The sequence below is a fragment of the Neofelis nebulosa genome, chromosome 13 (assembly GCF_028018385.1).
Source record: "Neofelis nebulosa isolate mNeoNeb1 chromosome 13, mNeoNeb1.pri, whole genome shotgun sequence".
Classification (NCBI taxonomy): Eukaryota; Metazoa; Chordata; class Mammalia; order Carnivora; family Felidae; genus Neofelis; species Neofelis nebulosa.
In genome coordinates this window covers 90,751,331-90,770,967 of record NC_080794.1, presented here as the reverse complement: position 1 = coordinate 90,770,967, position 19,637 = coordinate 90,751,331, and the positions used below count along the sequence as shown (strand labels likewise).

Genomic DNA, 19,637 nt, shown 5'->3' with positions numbered 1-19,637 from the left:
GTGACTCACAGCGTCAGGATCCCCGGAGGTTTACAGTTTTGGTGCACGGGGCTGGGGAGGAAGGGAAGACGGCACCCCGGAAACTAGCTAAGCGTCTGAGTCGGTGACACACAGAGACGAGACGCGCAGTGCTCGCCGCGCCTTCCCCCGGGCCTGCCGGCTGGGCTCGTTCTGAGCACAGGGGTGGGGGGCTTGGGCGGTCCCTGCGGCGCAGGGCTGACCGTGAGGCGTGCGTGGCCGTGAAGGGTCTTGGGTTCCTTAACCGTGGCTGCGTGCTTCTTCCGGAAAGTCTTCGAGGCGGACGTGGGGCTGGTAGACACTCCACTGTCCCCGGCGGAACCCAGGTGCGTGTTGAGGGGCTCGGGAGGGAGACGGAGGGCTCCGGGTCCTGGGCTGGCTGCAGCTCCGTTGTCCGTGTGTGGTCACAGCTGTAGGTGTGTCCGTTAACGGTGACCAGCGGGCCGTGTGTCCAAGCCACCCGTGGACGCGGGCTCAGGTCCTTCCCTTAAATGTGGCAAGAACAACATTGATTTGGAAGGACTTTTAGGAAGGACTCAATCTTGAGAGCTGGTACTGCTACTCCAGTGTTGGGTTCGCATGTGATAAGACCTGGGTAAAATGGTGGGGCGCGTGGGTGGCTCAGTCGGTTGAGCGTCTGGCTCTTGATTTCGGCTCAGGTCATGATCTCACGGTTCATGGGTTTGAGCCCCGTGTCAGGCTCTGAGCTGACAGTGTGGAGCCTGCTTGGGATTCTCTCTCTCTCTCTCTCTCTCTCTCTGCCCCTCCTCTGCTTCTGCTCTCTCTCTCTTTTAAAAAAATTTAAAAAATATTCTGTGTGTTCTAATATTAATCCTCTGCTAGAATTCTAATTTTAGCATTAATATCATCAATTGCTAGGTTATTGCTAATAGGAAGCATCACTAGATTGTGAGACACACACACACACACACGCATCCAAGTTCATGGTAGAAACAGGAAAACCTGGTTTCGTTCTTTTCCCGTTTTGGTTTGCTGACATTGGTTTTGATAAGTCTAATGTCGTCTTGTTACTAGACCTTTGGAGCCCGTATTTCCCTACCGGCTTGATAAATTAGTTGGTCGCTGGGACATTGTAGTCTCAAGAACAAAATCTTATTTTAGGCTGTTAGTGAACACGCATTGAGGGTGTGATGGGGAAAATAAATAAAACACATAAATAATGTCTTGTGTGGAACATAATTTACAGTTGTGTCAAGATTTCAGTTAAAATCCATCAGTCCATTGGCATTCATTAAGGATGACTTCGTATTTTCTGAGAAAATTAATCTCAGAACCAAAACCCACGTGCCCCTGGGTGGCTTCACTCTCCATGCCTCCTATGATTTATAAAGTGACATAATAATTAGGTGTCTTTCTGTGTTTGCATTTTATAAGGCCCCGTAATCAAATTTGCCGGAACGCGTATTCAGTCAGGAGACCAGCGGCTACGTTGTCTCGTACGTAACTGCCAACATGTGCCGTCGGAAAGCGGGAGGGAGGGGCGGCATTCCAGAGGTGGCTTCTCAAACGGCCCGTGGCATTGATCCCAAAACCTCACGCTGACGCAGAGGGGCCGGGGAGGGGGAATGAAATACAGGTCAGGGGGCTGGTCCGGATGCATGACACCCAGCTCTGTGCACCTCCCTGGAGCCAGTGTGGGCGTGGGCCTCCCTGGGCGCCCCGGAAAGCAGGGTGCTTGCGAGATAACACCGCCTAGCAGTGTTGAGCTGGCGGTGTCCCCTTGGCGTCAGTGAGCGACACTGGCCAGAGCTGGGGTGAAGCCTTTCCAGAATTTCCCTGAACGCTTTCTGGGAAACGTAGCTTAGAGGCACCCGAGCGGTTCGTCCCTCAGAACTCGTCTTAACCACAGTCGGGAACTCCGTACGGTGAGGTTCAGTGAGGTTGAAGGACGTTCTTGGTGCAGGCTCAGGCGGCCAGCTGGGACATTCCCAACACCCGTTACACAGGTGACGGGGTGTGGGGCACGGGGACAGGGGGAGGAGGAGGAGGAGTCCCGTCAGGACTGGGTGGGGCCAGCGGGGCGGAGACAGAGCAGCAACCCCAGCAAAGCAGATTTCACAGACGAAGACAGACGCACCTGTGTGGGAAGCGTGCTCCATATTGAAGCTGATTTCATAAAAGCGTGGGAATTTTCCTTCATCTGCAGATGAATAACCTTGTTTTTATTCACAGCATTCCCATCCGGTAAATGAGCTAGACTACTTTCGTTATGCTCTTGGCTCCGTCGTGAAAGCCAGAGAGCCTTAGGGGCCCTCCAGGGGTTAGCTTTCTGTTCTCACCTGGAGGTAGGTATGGGGTTTGACAGATTTTGGTCACTATCAGTTGGGGGGCGGTGCTCCTGGGTCTGGAGGCAGAGGCCAGGGACACTCCCCACCCCACAACCCCCGGGGCAGCCCCATGATACGGAAGTATTTGGCCCAAGGTGGTAGTGCTTCTGCTGAGAAACCCTGGATTATATTCTAGAACCGCACTTAACGAAGCGTGAAAACCTGCACTAGCGTGTGACTAGGCTCCCCTGGGAGAGTCAGGGATCTAGGAACTGAAGGAGCCTGAAGGAAACAGGCTGCTGGCTGCCAAGACGATCAGCCGTAAGAGCCACACTTGATTATGTGCCTTTTACGTGGTTTAACGTTTTGAAGGAGACACCGTATTTGAAAAGCCCCACGCGCTGTTCCTCACCAATCGCAAACGGCTGTTTCCTTCCAGACCGCTGCCTGCTGGCGCGGCTCAGTGGGTCCTGGCCGTGGCTCTTTGCAGGGCCCGCACACTCCTGGGAATCCCCCGGGCCGTGCGCTGGCGTCTGTCAGTCGTCTGTCCCCCTCCCTGGCCTGTAAGTCCTCCTGTCCGGGCCCCACCTGCGTCTGCTGAACCCGTGGCTCTGGGCACCGCATCCTTTGGCGGCTTCCCGACGTGGGCGACCATCCTGCAGACCGCACGTGGGCACCTTGAATACCCACAGTTCTGTCAGCCACACGATCGGCTGCTGCTCACACAGGTGCTCCCAAGTCACGGGTGACTCACGGGGCGGGGAAGGCGGCCTGGAGACACGACTGTCCCGTCCCCGATGCTGGCAGCGCAGGGCCCCTGGATGAGGGCGTGTGGCAGCTGGAGGGCCAGCAGAGGCGGGCGTCCTCGGTCGCCTCTCTGTGGGCTTGCAGCTGAATGCAGCTTGCCTCCCTCCATTCGTACTGGCCTTTATGTGTTAGAGCTTAGGGGAAAGATGTACCTTGTGTTCCATTTATGGAGACCCTGGGGTTTCTGGGGACGATGAGGCACCCAGTGGAGGGCTGCTGTCCTGGCCTCCGGGGCTCCAGCCCCCTCCCCCCCCAAGCTGCCTGGAGCCTCTGTCCTCTAGCCACGTGGGGCCACGGTGCAGCCGGGCTCCACTGGTGTCCCTATTTGAGGAAATAAATGAACTGATTTTTTTTTTTTTTTTTTTACGAATGACGGTAGTTATTTTTAAACCTTTGCCACCATTTTGCAAGCATTCGAGTGAGAAAGGTAAGATATGAGTGATAGCTACGGTCGCCAGCCGAGCGGATGACGATCGAACACAACGATTAAAAAGCACCGTCTGCCTTGCAGACCATTCACCACCTGTTCTTTTGCTTCCAGAACTATTTAATGGTTTAAATTTCACATTTTGTCCTGCCACACAGCAGCTGGGAAGTGACTGTTCTTTCTTCTATCAGAAACGCTCCGCCCGAGCTCTGCGACAAGCCAGGAAAAGCCGCCACGCCGCCTTCATGGGGCCGTGGCTCCCCTCGTTAGCGGCATGTGCAGATGCTAAAATAGGTTCATGACAATGACCTGGCGACTGGGGAGGAAGCCTTTTCTGGTTTCATCCAGGCATCGTTTCCTCCTTCACTGTAATCAAAAACGTCGTGGCACCTACCAGCGTTTTAGAGACTTTCAGAGACAGAAATACCGTCACGACGAAATTATTTACCCCCCAAAGTGCCTGGGACTCATTGGCTTCTGTGAGAAAGACGTACGTGTTTGTGATACAGGGATCGAGATGCTTTTAGCAGAAAAGGTATTGGATTTAAACAAACAAAAAGGCTTTGTGTGTAGTGTGCGATCCACGGTGAACTCAGGTCAAGGGTTCCAGCTACAAATGGCCAAGTTGGCAACATGAGCTTTGCACACATAAAGTGCAGATTTTCCTGAAAGGACGTCCCACGGCGGGGGCCTGGAGGGCCTGGGGTCTGGAGGACCTGGTGGCTGTGGCCACAAACCGTAGCACGGGCACGTCGCCCTGGCGTCGGTTCCTTCCTGGGCCTTCCCACTGCATCTGGGAGAATGGCACCGTGGAAGCAGCATCCGTGGCCAGTGGCCATCGGAGGCAGGGGGGCAGCACCTGCTCGAGGGCTCAGGAAGGGACCTAGAACCCTGAGGTGCCCTAGAGAGGGAGGCGGCCGGCCCGGGGACCCACCCGCAAGGGTCTCTGGGCTAAGCTGCTTTGGCCTTAACTCTCAAACAGCGTCCTCCTGAGCGCGTGTGCTCTGGAGAAGGTCCTCCCCTGGCCTGTTTTCGCCCCGGGGCTGGTCCCCTCCTGCCACCCACCCTGAGAAATGCCTGACTCTTCAGCTCAGTTAGCTCTAGTTCACTCTCGGTTTGAAAGGAAAAATTGGAGATCTGTCGCACACACAAAAGCACGTGTGTTTATGCCACGCAGAAAGAACACCGGCACAGTGGCACCCGCAAATACCTGCCTCTGAGCCTGAGAACGTAGACGTTTCTGTACCCCTGTGCCCCGGAGCCTCGACTCCTGACTGCCCCGGGGCGAGTACTCTGGACTGTGTGCCAGTCGTTGCTTTGACGTTTTTAGAAATGTGCTTCCTGTGCATGTGTTATCTCTAAACGTGTGTCGTGTAATTTAGGCTTTTTTGAATTTTACGTAAATATCATAATCCACGCGTTCTTCTGTGATTGCCTTTTTTGCTCAAAATGACGGTTTTCTTGTTGTGTGTTTGTTTCAGTCATACCACGATGCATGTGCTTGTAACGCAATCGCGTCCCTTAGGTAAAGCCTTCCGTCGTTTGTGGGAATCCGCGTAATGCGTCCCGTGTCCCGGTGCTGGTGGGCGTCTGGGCCGTTTCCCGAAATGCCAAGCACCGTGGCCTTCTCCTGCCTTCTGGAAGCACTTTCCTCCCCTGCTGATGTTCCTAGGGGGCGGGGCGCTGTGCCCAGGGCTCTGCAGGGTGCCAGACGGCCTCTCTGGTGTCCCAGACCCTCTCGGGGATAGTAGCTCACTCAGCCTTGTCTCCAGGGCCCGTTTCTCCCTTGACCTCAGCGTTGACGGATCTGCTTTCCTACTGGGCACCTGCACTTTCTGATGGATGTCTCAAACTGCATTTTCCTATAAAGGAAGTATTGATTCCCGGCCCACGGGCCTGCTCATAAAACAAAACAGAACTCGAGAATGTGTTCCTCCTGCTGGGTTCTGGTTAAGCCTGCTTCTTCCAGGGGACCCGCCAGTCTGCCCGATTGAGGGCCGCCCTTGGCTTTTCCCTCTGCCTGACCCCTCACGTCCAGCCCAGCCGCCGTTGCCCCTCCTGAAGCCCGCGCCCAAGTCCGCCTTCTGCGTTTGGGCCAGCGCCACCCTCAGACCGCGGCTGCTTCACACAGTCTCTGCTCCCAGCGTGCCCTTCGGTATAAGCTGGTTTCCACGTGGGAGCCTCAGGTGGCTTCTCAGAAATATGTGCCAGATCAAGCCTCCCCTGCCTGAGACTCCCAGGAGGGTTGTCTCCAGGAGCTTGGAGCAAACTCCAGAGTCTCTGGAACCCACCCTTTGTGATCCTGGCCTGTGCTTTGGCTGCCACTGGTGCCAGTCTCCATTTTCCCGCCCTGCCTCAGGGCCTTTGCACTGGCCACTCCCTCTGCCTTCAGTGTCTTCTACACATGGCTGGTTGTTCCTCTGTCATTCAGGCCTCAGGTCTGAGACCCCCGGTACCCCATTCTGCAGTGTTTGTAGCATTTCTCATCATCCAGAATTATCCGTAACGTCTGTTTCTGGCTTGTTTTCTCTCCACCCGCCAACCCTGAGTGTCGGATCCAGAAGGGCAGGGGCTTTGCGTGAATTATTCACTGTGAGTCTAGAACCAAGGCCAGTGCTCAGGGCGGAGCTGTCTCCGTCTTTGCTGCACACGGTACACCCAGTAACAGCGTGTTGTTCCGGAGAGGTGACAGTCTGCTCTGACGGGGTTCACCCCGTGCCCCACCCCACCTGGCCCAGGCCTCACCCGCAGGGTCGTGACACAGGGAGACTTCTCCACGCCGCGGGCTTTCTCAGCACCGTTTGGGCCAGAGAAGTGCTGCTGACATCACTCCTCAGCTCAGCATTAGTGGTGAAGGACTTCAAAGCAGAGGCCATGCCTCAGTCGCTACATTCTTGTCAGATCTGAGTTTCCCGAAACCCCAGACTTTCACCCTGAAAAGGCTCCTGGACCCCATGCAACCCATCCTGATCCTTACAGCCGGGAGGCAGCGTGGGGGGCTGGTGAAGGCCGCCTCCCCTACGTCCCGGTGCTGGGAAGGGCAGGGCAGGAAGCTCCCAGCCCCTGTCCCGGAGCCGTCAGTCCCTCCTTCCCGGCAGCCACATTCACACCCCGCGATCCATCGAGCCATTTTATGCTAAAAGTCGGTGACCAGGACTCCGGCGGTGGGGCTGTTAACCGAATCCAGCCCTGTGGCCGGTCCCGTCTGCACGGGGGCCTTCACCGGGAGGCTGTGGCCAGCCGGGGCAGAGGACGGTGGCCAAGCCACACTCACACACAGCGGTGTACGTGGTACAGACCCTCTGGTGGGCCTGGTGATCTTCCAAGGGCTCTGTCTTTACAGGGGACCCTGGAGGGACTGTGGGAAAAATGGGCTGGTCTGAGCCAGAGGAGTGAGACGACAGCCACGTGTCGGCTGTTGCTTTAATGGAAAACCTCCTCCAAGGAGGCCTGGTGGCTGTGGCCACAAGCCAGCGTGTTGTCTTCGCGTCGGGTTCCTTCCAGGGCCTTCCATCGCATCTGGGAGAATGGCACCGTTGAAGTAGCATCTGTGGCCGTGGCCAGTGGCCACCCGAGGCAGGGGGCGGTGCCCGCTCGAGGGCTCGGGAAGGGGCATCGTGCCCTGACGTGCCCTCGGAGGCGGCTGGTCCAGGGACCCACCCACAAGGGTCTCTGGGCTGAGCTGCTTTGGTCTCGACTCTCAAACAGACCCACTTGGTGAGGAAATAATATCAGGGCCACACAAACACTCTGCATAAAATGTATGGGCACCAAGTATAATTATTTCAGGGATTTGGAAAGTCCCAGGAGAACAGCATTGAGGAGGATGAGATGAAACGTCTTACTCTTATGACTTTCATTGTAAGTCACATTTGTGACCACATAGTATCCGCACATCCCCTGATTAAACCCTGATAGTAGCCGTTCCAGCAGCCGGATTTCTGGCAACCTGAGCCATCTGGAACACAGTAGAAACTGAGGCGAAAGGAAGGAAGAAGGAAGTCCTCCGAGTGTGGGAAAACAGCTGTCGCAAGGTGCGTGCCTTCTCCTGGCCTCGGAGGCGACCTGGCAGAGCTTGGGTGGGATCTGGAGAGAGCAGAGGGGTGGTGGAGACCCGGGCTGGCCTGAGTGGGACTGCAGTCACGGGAGCGGCAGAGGGAGGAAGGGCCGGGTCATCCTGGGGCGGGGGGGGGGGGGGGGGCGGAAGGGCAGGTGTGGGGAGGGTGGGATAGAAGAGTCAAGGTTTGCTATCAGTGTGGACAGGCTGACCCAAGGCATTGGACTTGGGGGCCAGGGCGCAGGCTGTCTGTGTAGACGCTGGGAGAGCCCTGTGACGGTGAAGCCGCTGTCCGTGTTGTGCTGGGATCCCTGGCCCTGAGGGATGCGCTATAATGGTGAGCGGGGCTCTGGGACGTGCCCCTGCTGACTGTCAGCCCACTGACATAATGAACTGGAGAACTCTGGCCGGTCCTCCACCCTCCGCGGCAGGAGTAGCTGGGATGTGGTCCTCACGCTGTCCCCCAGAGCAGGGCTGGGCTCACGCTGTCCCCCAATGCAGGGCCAGGCTCGCATTGACCCCCGGTGCAGGGCCGGGCTCACGCTGACCCCCAGAGCAGGGCCGGGCTTGCGCTGACCCCCGGTGCAGGGCCAGCTCACGCTGTCCCCCAGCATAGGGCGGGCGGTCTGCAGGCTCAGCATGGTCCTAGGTCCTGAGAGAAGTGTGCTCCTGGGAAACTGCTAAGCCAGGAAGGACGCGTGCTGTTGAGACACCCCGACAGTACTTGAAGTTCTTTAAAGGCCGGTGATGGGGAGTGTGAGCTACTTACCCCCAGGAAGTCGGCCAGTGGCCTTGCAGTCTCCCTCTCGGGGCGGCGGGGGGGGGGGGGGGCGGCGGGGGTCCCATCACAGAGAGATCGTGAGCGAGCCCTGCTTCGATTTCCTCCCTCCTCCCAAAGCAGTGGGAGGACAAGCAGTGCTCGGACTGGGTCATGACTGACCCAAGACCCCGTTCCCCGCCCAGTGTGGTCTCCCTGGTTCCCGGTTCCCAGGACTCGGCCCTTGGCCATCCTGCCATTCGCTGGTGCGCCCACGGCGGCCAGCCACCCGCTGTGCGCTGAGCGTTCCTCGGGGGCCAGCGTGACGGTTTAAAGGTTCTTGCGGGCACGTACCTGCCGCACAAACAGTCTGTCAGGAAGTGCCAGACTGCGGCCTCCTCCCCCGGGGCGGTCCCTCCCGACTCCAGTGGATTGTCGCTGCACCGAACATCCGGCCGGGCACTGCGGGCTTTGCAGCAGACCCATCCAGAGGGAGTAACGCGCTAGTCGACGTTGTCACCCAGTGAACTAGTTGATCGGGGACCCCCGTGGGCCATCGGTCACAAGATTGACACACAGAAGGCAGTGACTCTCCCCGAGGCCATGTGGGCCGGCAGGGTGCCCCAGGGAGCAAAGTGCAGCTTGGTGCTCAATCCTTAGCCCATCTCACCTGAACACAGAGGGGAGACAGAGGGGGAAGAGAGCAGACTGACACCCTGAGCCATGCACCGCGCTCTGCTGGGACCCTATCTGCTGAGACCATCATTCTAGCTGCTGGGGGCTCACCCTTCCCCTCGGGCGGACGCCCACGGGCAGGACCCTCGTCCTTTCCCTGATGTCTGTCACTCCAGCTGGCGGCGGGGAAGGGCTGGCAGCCATGTGGGTCCCAGGCCCTCCTGACACCGTGTCCCCCCCCCGTGCAGTGGGGCCCATCTAGGGACGGGCTGCAGGACCACCTTTGTGGCAGCGGGGGGCCCTCGGAGAAGAGCAGGCACGCAGGGTTAGAACCGCAGCCTGACGTCCAAGTGCTGTGCTTCCCACCTGCTTTTCTGTGGCCTTTCCTCTCCCTCCATCCACACCCCAGCCCATTTCTGGAAGTCCAGGGGAGTGCCGACCTCGTCCGCGGCACCTGCCTTGAGCCCTGTCTGCTGCCAGACCGTTTCCAGGCTCCGTACTCTTATCCTGTGCCTGCCTCTCCCGTCCCTTACCTGGTAGCGAATGGCTCACAAGTCCAGACCTGGGCTCCCCGGTGCTGCCTGCACACCCACTCGGGCTCAGACGGCTCATGTGCACACTCACGGCAGCGGCTCAGTGTCTTTTCCAGGCAGGAGACTCGGCAGCCGGAGGAGACGCAGCGACTTCCACTGGTCACGTTAGGCGGGATTGTTAAAATTATACCACTTCATAAAATAGCCCCTTCCCTGCTTACGCAACACGCACAGACCGTGGTCCTTTCCTGTTATCCGTCCTGGGAATACAGTCTTGCCCTGAGAAGGAAACAGCCCGGTCGTTATGTTGCATTTCCCCCTAAAGGCGTCATCGACCTCTCTGGTCTGCTCAGATCCCTGAGCCCGTGGCACCCGCACGGCTTTACTCAGGGAACGTGCTCCTCATTCCTTCTCCAGCCACTCAGGGGTCTTCAGAAGCCATCTCGTTTGCTCTGTGCTGCACAGAAATTGGCAGATCTCCTGTGCCATCCAACATAAGAAAGAGTTCCAGGCACGGAGCCTGAGAAGGACCATGTAACCCACTCTCGGGGACTGACCTTTGTACCGGCCGGGAAGCTGCCCGGTGTCACCATTTGCTACCTGTGGTGGGGAGGCCCTCCCCCCTCAAGGGGGTGAAGGGAGGGCGTGGGTGCGGAGTGGGGAGGAGCAGCCCCTCATCTTGTAGAAGAGGCTGACAAAGGGTCCGGACCGTCAGCCAGCCCTCCCCACGCAGCCCAGCCCCAGAGAGCTTTCTGCTCTCTTCCCCGGTCAGGTCAGCTGGTGGCGCCCACAGGACACACGCCAGGTCCCTCCCTGGTCTGCTGCACCTGGGTGGCCCCGCCGTCCCCTTGGGCAGGAGGGGGCTCCTGCCGTCCCGGCGAGCCCTGCTCCTTCGTGCTGGATTGAAGACCTCCGGGTCCTTGCTCAGAAACATCTCCCACGGACAACTTCCGAAAGTCTGTCTTCCCTTATGAGCGAGGCTGATGTGCAGTTTTATTGAGTTTTCACACGTGAAATTAACCACCAGCCACTTTGCAGTGTGCGCCTCGGTGTCCTTTATGGGTCACGTGCGGGGTTCCCAACACCGCCGTCTGGTTCCAGAACGTCTGCACCCCCAGAAACCCCTGAGCTCATTATCAGCCCCTTCCACTGCCGCCCCGCCCGTCCCTGGGCGGCCTCTGAGCTGTGGTGATGGGTTCCATGCGATTGCAGTCAGCGTGTGACCCTTTGAGACCAGTTTGTCCTGGCCTCGGAGAGTAGTAAGCGCTCGCTCTCTCGTGTTCTCTCTCTCTCTCTCTCTCTCTCTCTGTTCTGGAAGAATTTATGTAGAACGGGAGTAATTGGTTTCTTTCTTTCTTTTTTTAATGTCTTTTATTTTAGAGAGAGACACAGAGACGGAGTGTAAGCGGGGAAGGGGCAGAGAGCAAGAGAGGGAGACACAGAATCCTAAGCAGCTCTAGGCTCTGAGCTGTCAGCACAGAGCCCGAAGTGGGGCTCGAACCCACAGACCGTGAGATCATGACCTGAGCCAAAGTGGGATGCTCAACCGACTGAGCCCCCAGGTGCCCCTGGAATGGTTGGTTGCTTGAAGGGTGACAGAATTCTCCTATGAATCTATTTGATCCTCTGAATTTTCTTTATTGGAAGAGTTTTAAGTAATAATTTGATATTTTTTTCTAACCACATGACTAAGTTTTCTTTGTTTTCTGGAGTCAGTTTTGGAATATGTTTCTTTCCTGGAATTTGATCATTTCTTCTAAACTTTTAAATTTACTGATATAAGGCATTCCCAGGCTTTCTGTCTCTCCCTCTCTCCCTTCCTCTCTCGCTCGCTCTCTCTCTCTGTGTCTCTCATGATTTTTAAATTTCTGTTGTGCCTGCATAGAATTCACTTTAATAAAACAGGCTTTGCTGTAGAATGATCAGCCTCGCCTTTCTGGGAGCCCCAGTCAGTCTGCTGTCTGCCTCCAGGGTGGACGTGCCTGTGGCCACCACCCGCTGTCCCCGGCTGAGCCTGTGAAGACAGGGACACTTTCTCCTTTGCTTTCTCTCTCTCCTGCTTCACACAGACCCACCCAAAGTTTCTTCACATGATTTGGTGGGAGGATGGGGAGGAGAGAGAGGCAGGTTGTGTGCATGAGACTGTGGCGGTGGGGAGGGAACCGGGGGAGCAGAACGGCACCCCCCTCCCTTGCTGGGATGTTGGAAGGACCAAGCAGATGTTGGAAGGACCTACGGGCATTCAAAGGGGTGGAGCCCGGGCCCCTCAGAGACGGGGCATGGGGAGTGGGGTCTCATCAGAACCTGGGAAAGTAGAAGAGATTCCAGGGTGCGAAATCCAGCCCCCCAGCAGGCCAAGTCCATGCCGAGTCCGTGACTGTGGGCTCATGCCACGAGGAGCCTCAGTGCCATGGTCCCTAAGCGCCGGGCCTGGTCCTGGTGGGGTGCGGGGTGCGGTCACTTCCCACTGCCCAGAGGAGCCGTGGAACGGAAAGACTGCCGCCTCCTGGGGGCAAACTGGGCCGGGGTCAATGCTGGGGGCCGACAACTTGTGGGAATCCTCTCTGTCAGTAGTTGTAAGGAGTATGTGGCACGTCACCGTGCGGCCCATGGACTCTCAAACCCTGGCTCAGAGGGGGGCTCTGAGGGCGTGTCCGTCTGAGTCTCCTGCACACAGCCCAGCGTTAGGGGCACGGGACTCGGCCCCCAGGGCGGCGGTGTGCAGGGCACGTCCCAATCACCCCGGGCAGGGGTCCCTCACGTTTCAATTCTCCCCCCGCCCCGCCAAGCTCCTTCTCCCCTTGCCCTTGGCCCAGCCACTCCCAGCCCCGCCTCTGACCCCAGTTACAGCAAGAAATGCGCCTACAGGGGCAGAACAGGTTGTCCATCCTTTGTAGCTGTGACAGGGCCCTGGTGACAGTGGCCTCCGGTCTAGCTGCTGGACAACCGGAGGCATCTTTTTGTGGCTGCTGTTGTCCTTTTCACTATATCCTTCATAGATTTCCCCAATTATTAAAGTGGTTAATGCTCACTTAGAACACTTAGAAAATAGTCAAGAAGCATAAATGAGAAAATTAAAATCGCCCGTAATCCCTCGGCCTCTGAGAACCGTTGACACATCTGTTTTCCATGCAGGCAGTGCGGGACAGAGCGGGATTAGCCTGTGTGTGCAAAGGTGCACCCACTTCTCAGCACTCGCCGCTCCCCTCCACGTCCTCACGATCATGCTCGGTGCAGCCGCTGGAGGAAAGCCCGCGCAGCCGGCCGGGTCGGTGGCTTTAGCTGGACTGTCTCTAAGAGGGTCGTTCGGGGGCCACGTGGTCTCCACCGGCTTCCCGTCGGGCATGAGGCAGGATGTGTCCTCAGTGGACTCAGCGGGGCCCCTGCTCTGGTCCGCTCGCCCTCATGGTTAAGCACATAGTAGAGCCGCTCTGCCCTGTCCTCTCCCAGAGGCTCTGCCGGCCCAGGAGCAGGTCTGGGTGCGGCGTTCACGTGGGCATTTGGGCAGGTGCACACCGCTTTCCGCAGGCACAGCCGTCTTCACGGGGCGAAGACCAGTGTCTGAACCATCCCGCAAGCGAGGGCGGAGTACCGCCTTCTGTCCCCAGGCGCTCGTGTGCCGGGCACACAGCTGGTGTCCTGCGATGGTCTGGAAGGGCAGGAGGACGCGGCCTGTGCGGCCTTCTCCGAACCCACCCCCAGCGTGCACCAGCCCCGCAGCCACAGTGGCCAGCGTGCCCGCGTGAAGCAGTGCTCTGCGGTTTCTGGTGGAGACACAGACGGTTTGGTAATTTATACAGGGGGGACCAAAAGTTCCGTCTGAGGCTTTTCAAGGACTGAAATTCGAGGGGTGCCTGGGGGGCGTCGTCGAGCGTCCGAATCTTGAGTCCAGCTCAGGTCACGATCCATGGGTCGTGGGATCGAGCCCTATGTCAGGCTCTGCACTGAGCACAGAGACTGCTTGGGGTTCTCTCTCTCTCCCTCTGCCCCACCCCTGCTCACACTTTCTGTCTCTAAAATCAAAATTAAAAAAGAACTGAAATTACAGTAGTACCCATGTTTTCGTTGCTGGAAAGGACCCAGTGTGTGTGTGTGTGTGTGTGTGTGTGTGTGTGTGTCCCTTCCCTGGAAAGGACGATTCTTGTCCAGGAGTTCGCAGACACTAGACTGTAGCCAGCCAGGTGGAGGCCGCTGTCGGGGTCTCACAGGTTCAAGCACCATGTGAGCAGGAGCCTCTGTTGGCCCCGTTTTCTTTAGAAGCTGGAAGTGGCACCTGCTGGGTTGGCAGGGACAGCCGGAGGGGGCGGTTCCTCGGCAGCATGGTGTAGACAGGAAATCTCCACCTTCTTGAATGAATTACCGTGCTCTGTTCCCTGCTCAAAAAACCACCAGCCCCCCCGCCCCCCCCCCCCCCCCCCCCCCAGTTCTGGGCACCTGCTGTATTCCCAGCGCGAGGCTAGGCTCCACGTGTGCAGTTGTGAGCAAAGAGAGGAGACCGTCTTCCCCCAGGAGGACGCTAAGTCAGGTGCCCTAAGTCAGGGGAGTTGCCTCGCAGACCGGGACCCGGCCCCTCTCGGCACCGGCCAGTCCCGCTGAGGGCTGGCCCAGAGCAGACGGTGCTCCCGGAAGCAGACTCTGGATGCAGGTGTGGTGCGAGCACCGTAGGGGGAGGAGAGTATCAGGGTGCAGAGGCGTCTCCGTGGGGTATAATTCCTCTCAGCCGCGGGGGCTCAGGCTTGCTGGGGACTCGGGCGGAAGTTCCAGCATCTTCTTCAGGGCGTTCCCCTCAAGGCTCCAAGGCGCTAGGCTCCCTTCCATTGACTCTTCCCTGTGTTTGGTCAAAGGGCAGTTCTGGCATCTCCAGTTTCATGGCATTCCTTCCAGGCCTGCACCTGGGCCGAGACCACCCTCAGCCTGACAGGCCCAGGGCCGAGAGAGACTTAGCGGGAGCAGGCAGCGGCCATCGGCCTGTGTGGGGGAGCTGCGCCCTCAGGGAATATGGTGGCACAGCAGGTGTGGCCGGTGGCCCAGGGGAATGTGTGTGCCCTGGGAACAAGGTAGGGCGGTGACATGAAGCTTGGATAAAGCCTGGTGTTTCTAGAGGTCATAATTAGTAAGGGTTCCAAGCTGGAGACACAGAGACCTTTCTGCCATCTTGGAACTATGACCTTTCTGGCCAGGGGCAGGGCCCGGGCCTGGGCGGCGCCTGAAATGGTGGTTTTTGTAAAAGGAATCCCCTTAGTTCGCGAGGAGTTGAGATGTTGGTGGGGGCCCTCCAACTCTAGACCATTCTTCAGGGCTCTCCGCCAGGCTTCTTTTGTCCTCGGGACCACTGTTCTTGAACGACTGGGCAGTGACACTGGCCCAGACGACACAGGGCCAGAGTGGACTTGTAGATGATGCTTACACCGAGAAATGGGGTGCAGGGTGGAGGGTTTTACAACTTCACAGCTGGCTCAGCCCATGGAACCATCCGGCCCATGATGGGTATTCGGTGAGTGTCCGTTGAATGATGGGGCAGCCTGTGGGCATAATCACCGTGGAGAGCAGGGCTAGGTACTAGCCCACGGCGGGTCAGGAACCAGGCTCGGCCCCTGGCCCGAAGAGCTTAGTGATGCTAAGGCTAACGGCACAAAAGGGACTCGGGGGTCCGAGTCTCAAGGGCTCTGCGAGCTTGGTCACAGCACTCCTCTCCCTGACATTGCTTTGCTCAGTGGTGAAGAGGGACACCAGGGTAAGGGCAACCCTGAGGGGGCTCCCTGCCTCCAAGGGGCCACGAGTCCACAAAGCAGGGTCCACGCATCCAGAGGAGCAAGACGCAGGAGCCAGACAGCCTCCGAGGTCAGGGCAGACACGGCCATGGCCGTCAGGTGCAGCCCCTGTGAGTGTGTCCGCGACTTAACGTTCTTGCCCCAGCCCTGTCAGTTCTTCGCGGTAATTAACTGGTCCCGTGGAGTCGTCATTAAGTTACTTACGTGACTTTGGACAAACAGAGAGCTGTGACAATGACATGAATAACAGATGCCGGAGGCTTGGGTCAAGCAGGTGGTGGGGGTGGGCAGGGGTCCGACTTTGCGCCAACTGAGGGGTTCACTCAGCAGGCTGGTCGGCGGGATGCTTGTGCAGGAGACGGAGTCCAGAGTGGCGTCGGTGATCTTCCTGAGCGTCAGGAGCCTGTGGGAGCGCCATCCATCCATCAGGGCGCCTGGGCCGCGTGGACGTGGGAAGGCAGACCCCGGGACCCCGAATTCCTGTAGCATCAGCCTGCTTCCCTCTCGTCTTAAACAACATTCCTCCAAATACGTGGCCTATGCGTGCTGGTTTCAGCTTCTTTCTCTCTGATTTTATTTTATTTTTTATTTTTTTTTAATGTTTATTTACTTTTGAGAGAGAGACAGAGAGAGACAGAGCACAAGTGAGGGAGACACAGAGAGAGAGACAGGGAGACACAGAATCCTGAGCAGGCTCCAGGCTCCAAGCTGTCAGCATAGAGCCTGATGCGGGGCTTGAACTCAGGAACCATGAGATCATGACCTGAGCTGATGTCGGATGCTCAGCTGACTGAGCCACCCAGGTGCCCCAACTCTGATTTTCTTTTGAACGTAATCCAAGCAGACATTGGTTCCACTGAAATTGCTTGTATTAGGTAACCAAGACCCGGATTTTCCAAAATCTCAATGGTGTGGTGAATACTTAGTCCTACTGCTATTGGCTTGGCATCTACATTTGCAGAGTTAATCACTTTCTCCTTGAAATGGCTCTGCCAGCGTGCCCCCAGGCCGTCCCGCGTGCAGGGCTAATCCCACCTTCCCGGATGCCCTTCCTCCATACCTGGTGTTACTCCTGTCAACTGACCACCCTTAAATGCCACGCTCCCCCAGCTGGGTCATCGTTTCCTTCCTTCCAGACCCGTACTTGGCTTCTCCAACACAAGCACCTGCGCTGGTGCAACTTCCGATAAAATTATCCAGCTTTGGGGCTAAATTAGCACGTCTGCATTGTTGCCCCAAATTTCTGTCCTGGGACGCTGGACCATTCCCCACTTCCCGACTTGTGCATCCAAATGTCTACGTGACGTTCCCCCTTGCATACTTAATAACCACCTCGCGCCGAACCGATCCCAGACGGGGCCCAAATGTCCTTGTAATGTTATCAAACAAGCTCACGTTTTTATTGCACTCATTCTTCTCAATGCGGCATCTGGGGGGAAAATGGAAAGAGTATCTATGGTATAAAACACGGAAGATAGGTTATGGGCAGTGGCTGAAGGGACAGGTGGCAGGAGGCTTACGGCGTCCCTGTGTTAGAGTTTCATGGCCGTTGAGGTTGTGCCCTCGCTCCTGGAGGGGATCTGGAGACTGTGCTCAGAAACCTGTGGTCTGACAGCATGTGCACAAACCATCCAGTCTGCATTGATTCTGCGTATGTAACTGTCCCTTTCCATGCGCTGTAGAATTATCAAGTTTGTTGAAGACTCACTTGTAAAAGTATACATGCAAGATGAAGAACCCAGTGACTAAATGAGCAGAGGATCTGAGTGGACGCTTCTCCGAAGAAAAAGACATACGGGTGGCCAGTGAGCACATGAGGAGATGCTCAGTACCATTAAGCCATCGGGAAATGCAAACCCAAACCACCATGAAATCCGGCGACAGAAAGGAGAATATTACAGGTCCTGTAGGGCAGAGGGACGGTGGGGAGGGTGTGTGGAAGCGGGAAGTGATTGCGAATGGGTACGGGGGTGCAGCGTTCTGAAACTGATTGAAACTGGTGGTTTCAACAACTCCGTGAATCTAGTAAGGACCACCCGCTTGTCCAACTCAAGCGGGTGAGTTTTATGGTACGTGAACCGTGTCTCGAGGAACCCTTTGTGGGAGGACAAACAGTGCAGGCGCCCGTTTACGCTGCAGCCCCCACAGGCAGCTCTGCTGGGGGGCGGTCCATGGCCCTGCGCGGCCCTGTGCCGGGATCTCTCTGGGGTGAAAACCGCTTCAGAGCCCAGCAGTTAAACACCCCTCCTGGGGAGAGTGCAGGAGCACTCTGTCAAAGCGACTAATTTCAGTAATTTTCTATGTGAATGTTTCCAAGTAATTTTTAGCTCTTTCCTGGTAGCTTTGCAAATTTTCGTGACTGTGGCCGTCATTGTAGCAGAGGCCCAGGGTCCGCGGATCCTGCAAGGGAAGGTCTCAGGTCTCAGTCCCTCCGCTGCCCTGCTGCATTGGCCTGGTCATCTTGAGGTTCCAGCCTTTTCCCCAGGATCAGGCAGCTGGGATGGGGGATGGGGTACAGGCGAGGGCCCATGGGCCTGGGGGGATGGGGAACGGAGGAGGGCAGGAGAGAGGACTCAAAGGCAGTGCACGCCCCTGCAGCCCTGAGCCCGGGGTCAGGAAGAGAAGGTGCTGAGTCTGGGTGAGGAGGCCAGGTTTTGAGGTGTGGGTTCTTGTGCAGTTAACGCGGGGAGGGGATCCTGGGCGGCCCTTCCTCTCTAGGCCCTCGGGGCACGAGTCATGGCCTGGTACAAGGTGAAGCCAGGATGGTCGTGGAGGGGGACCCCCTGAAAGCGAATCTGGTACCCGGTGTGATCACGCGCACGTCCTCAGACACATTTTAGTAACTGGTACATCTGTGACTTTGAAAGCGATTTCATTAATTTCCCAAGCGTGTATACAACTATTTGCGTTATGTGGCTCGTGTGTGTCGGATCGTTTTGTAAATCTTTTTCTTGCGGCGATGACACGGGAAGGTGAGGGGTGTTCTGTTTCTGTTTGCAGCAGGGCCGTCCCGGCGAAAACCTCCGGGAGGCCCTTTGATGTCCCCCGGAAGGAGTGGACGCTGGGAGCCCCTGCTTTGCCTTGAGAGCAGGGCCTGTGTTTGTCATGGTGGCTGTTTATGTCCCTCCAGCCCGAAGAGCTGCCCTGTGCTCTGTGTAGGGTCCTGCCCTCACTGCTGGGCCGGGCACTGCCTGAGCGGAGCTGAGGCCCCGGCGGGGACCCTTGTCAGCTCACGCTGCTCCCATGTAGCAAACTCCTCAGTCGGGAAAAGCTCGAGCCAGAATGAGGTCCCCACCCAGCGAGTCAGGGGTCCTCAGCCCAGAGCGAGGGCTCCCTGGCCCCCAGCCCTCACTGACATGCGGCTCGGTCTCCCAGGCTCCTCCCACGGACGGTCCTCCCCACTCACGGCTGCGGGTGACACCCCAAAGTGCTTGCCAGGTCAGGATGACGTCTGCTTCCTATGGCACTTTCTGGAGAGCGATCCGGCTGCTGGACCCCAGAGCGGGCATGCGGCTGAGGCTGTGGACCCTGGATTCACGTGTGTGTGCAAACACGTGCCAGGATGTGTGTCCCAGTAAGTGTGAGCTGTAGGGTGCGTGTGCCGGCATGAGGGTGCGTGCGTGTGAGGGTCACACAGGGGCCCGGGTGACCTTGGTGATGCTGGGCATGGGGTAGGGGTGGGGGACGGGGGTAAATGGCTGTGAGAAGTGGATCTGAGGGTCTGGAAAACAGTAAGGGGACAGACATGGGTGGGCCAAGGATGCGCTGTGGGGAGAGGGTGTCACAGATGACCCGTGCTAACAGCCCTTTGTGACATGACGTTTTAGTCCTGCCTGTCCTCAGGTGACAGGCTTGGGTCTGTGCCCCAGGGGCTCGTCCAGGGGGGTTCTGTGGGCCCTTGAGGTCATTTAAGGGAGTGAGTCCCCAGGCAGGAGGAGAATGAGGTCAGATGACGCTGATTTATGTGCACGTGTTGCAAAATTTGACAACGGTGAGCAAGAGAGCACAGATGTGATTTGCTACAGCTCATGCATAATCATACTTAAGTATATAAATACTTAATTTACAGTAATTAATAGAAATGAATTTACACGCAAGACACTTTGCGTCTGCCCGACACAAGGCAGGTTTGAGGACCGCCGCGTCGGCTGCTGCTGGTGATGGAAACGTGCCAATCGCAGCGTGTGCTGTGGGGGCACGGAACTGCCCGTTTGCGTCTCATCTGAGAGGTGCCGTGATTTTGTCTGTGCCCTGACATCCATCGGCTAGGGAATTCGCGAGCAGTGGGTGGAGACGGTGTCGGG

General features: G+C 57.4%; 1 protein-coding gene and 1 long non-coding RNA gene across 2 annotated transcripts in view; one reads left to right on the top strand and one right to left on the bottom strand.

The window, feature by feature from the left end:
• TCERG1L (transcription elongation regulator 1 like) overlaps positions 1 to 19,637 on the top strand; it is a 197,133-nt gene that overhangs the window by 41,729 nt on the left and 135,767 nt on the right. The gene's annotated exons all lie outside the window — the stretch shown is intronic.
• LOC131493588 (uncharacterized) lies at positions 16,710 to 19,129 on the bottom strand. The gene is made up of 2 exons (XR_009252768.1): positions 18,740 to 19,129; positions 16,710 to 16,762 (listed from the first exon to the last, which is right to left on the bottom strand). It is a non-coding gene; the product is annotated as an uncharacterized LOC131493588 (long non-coding RNA).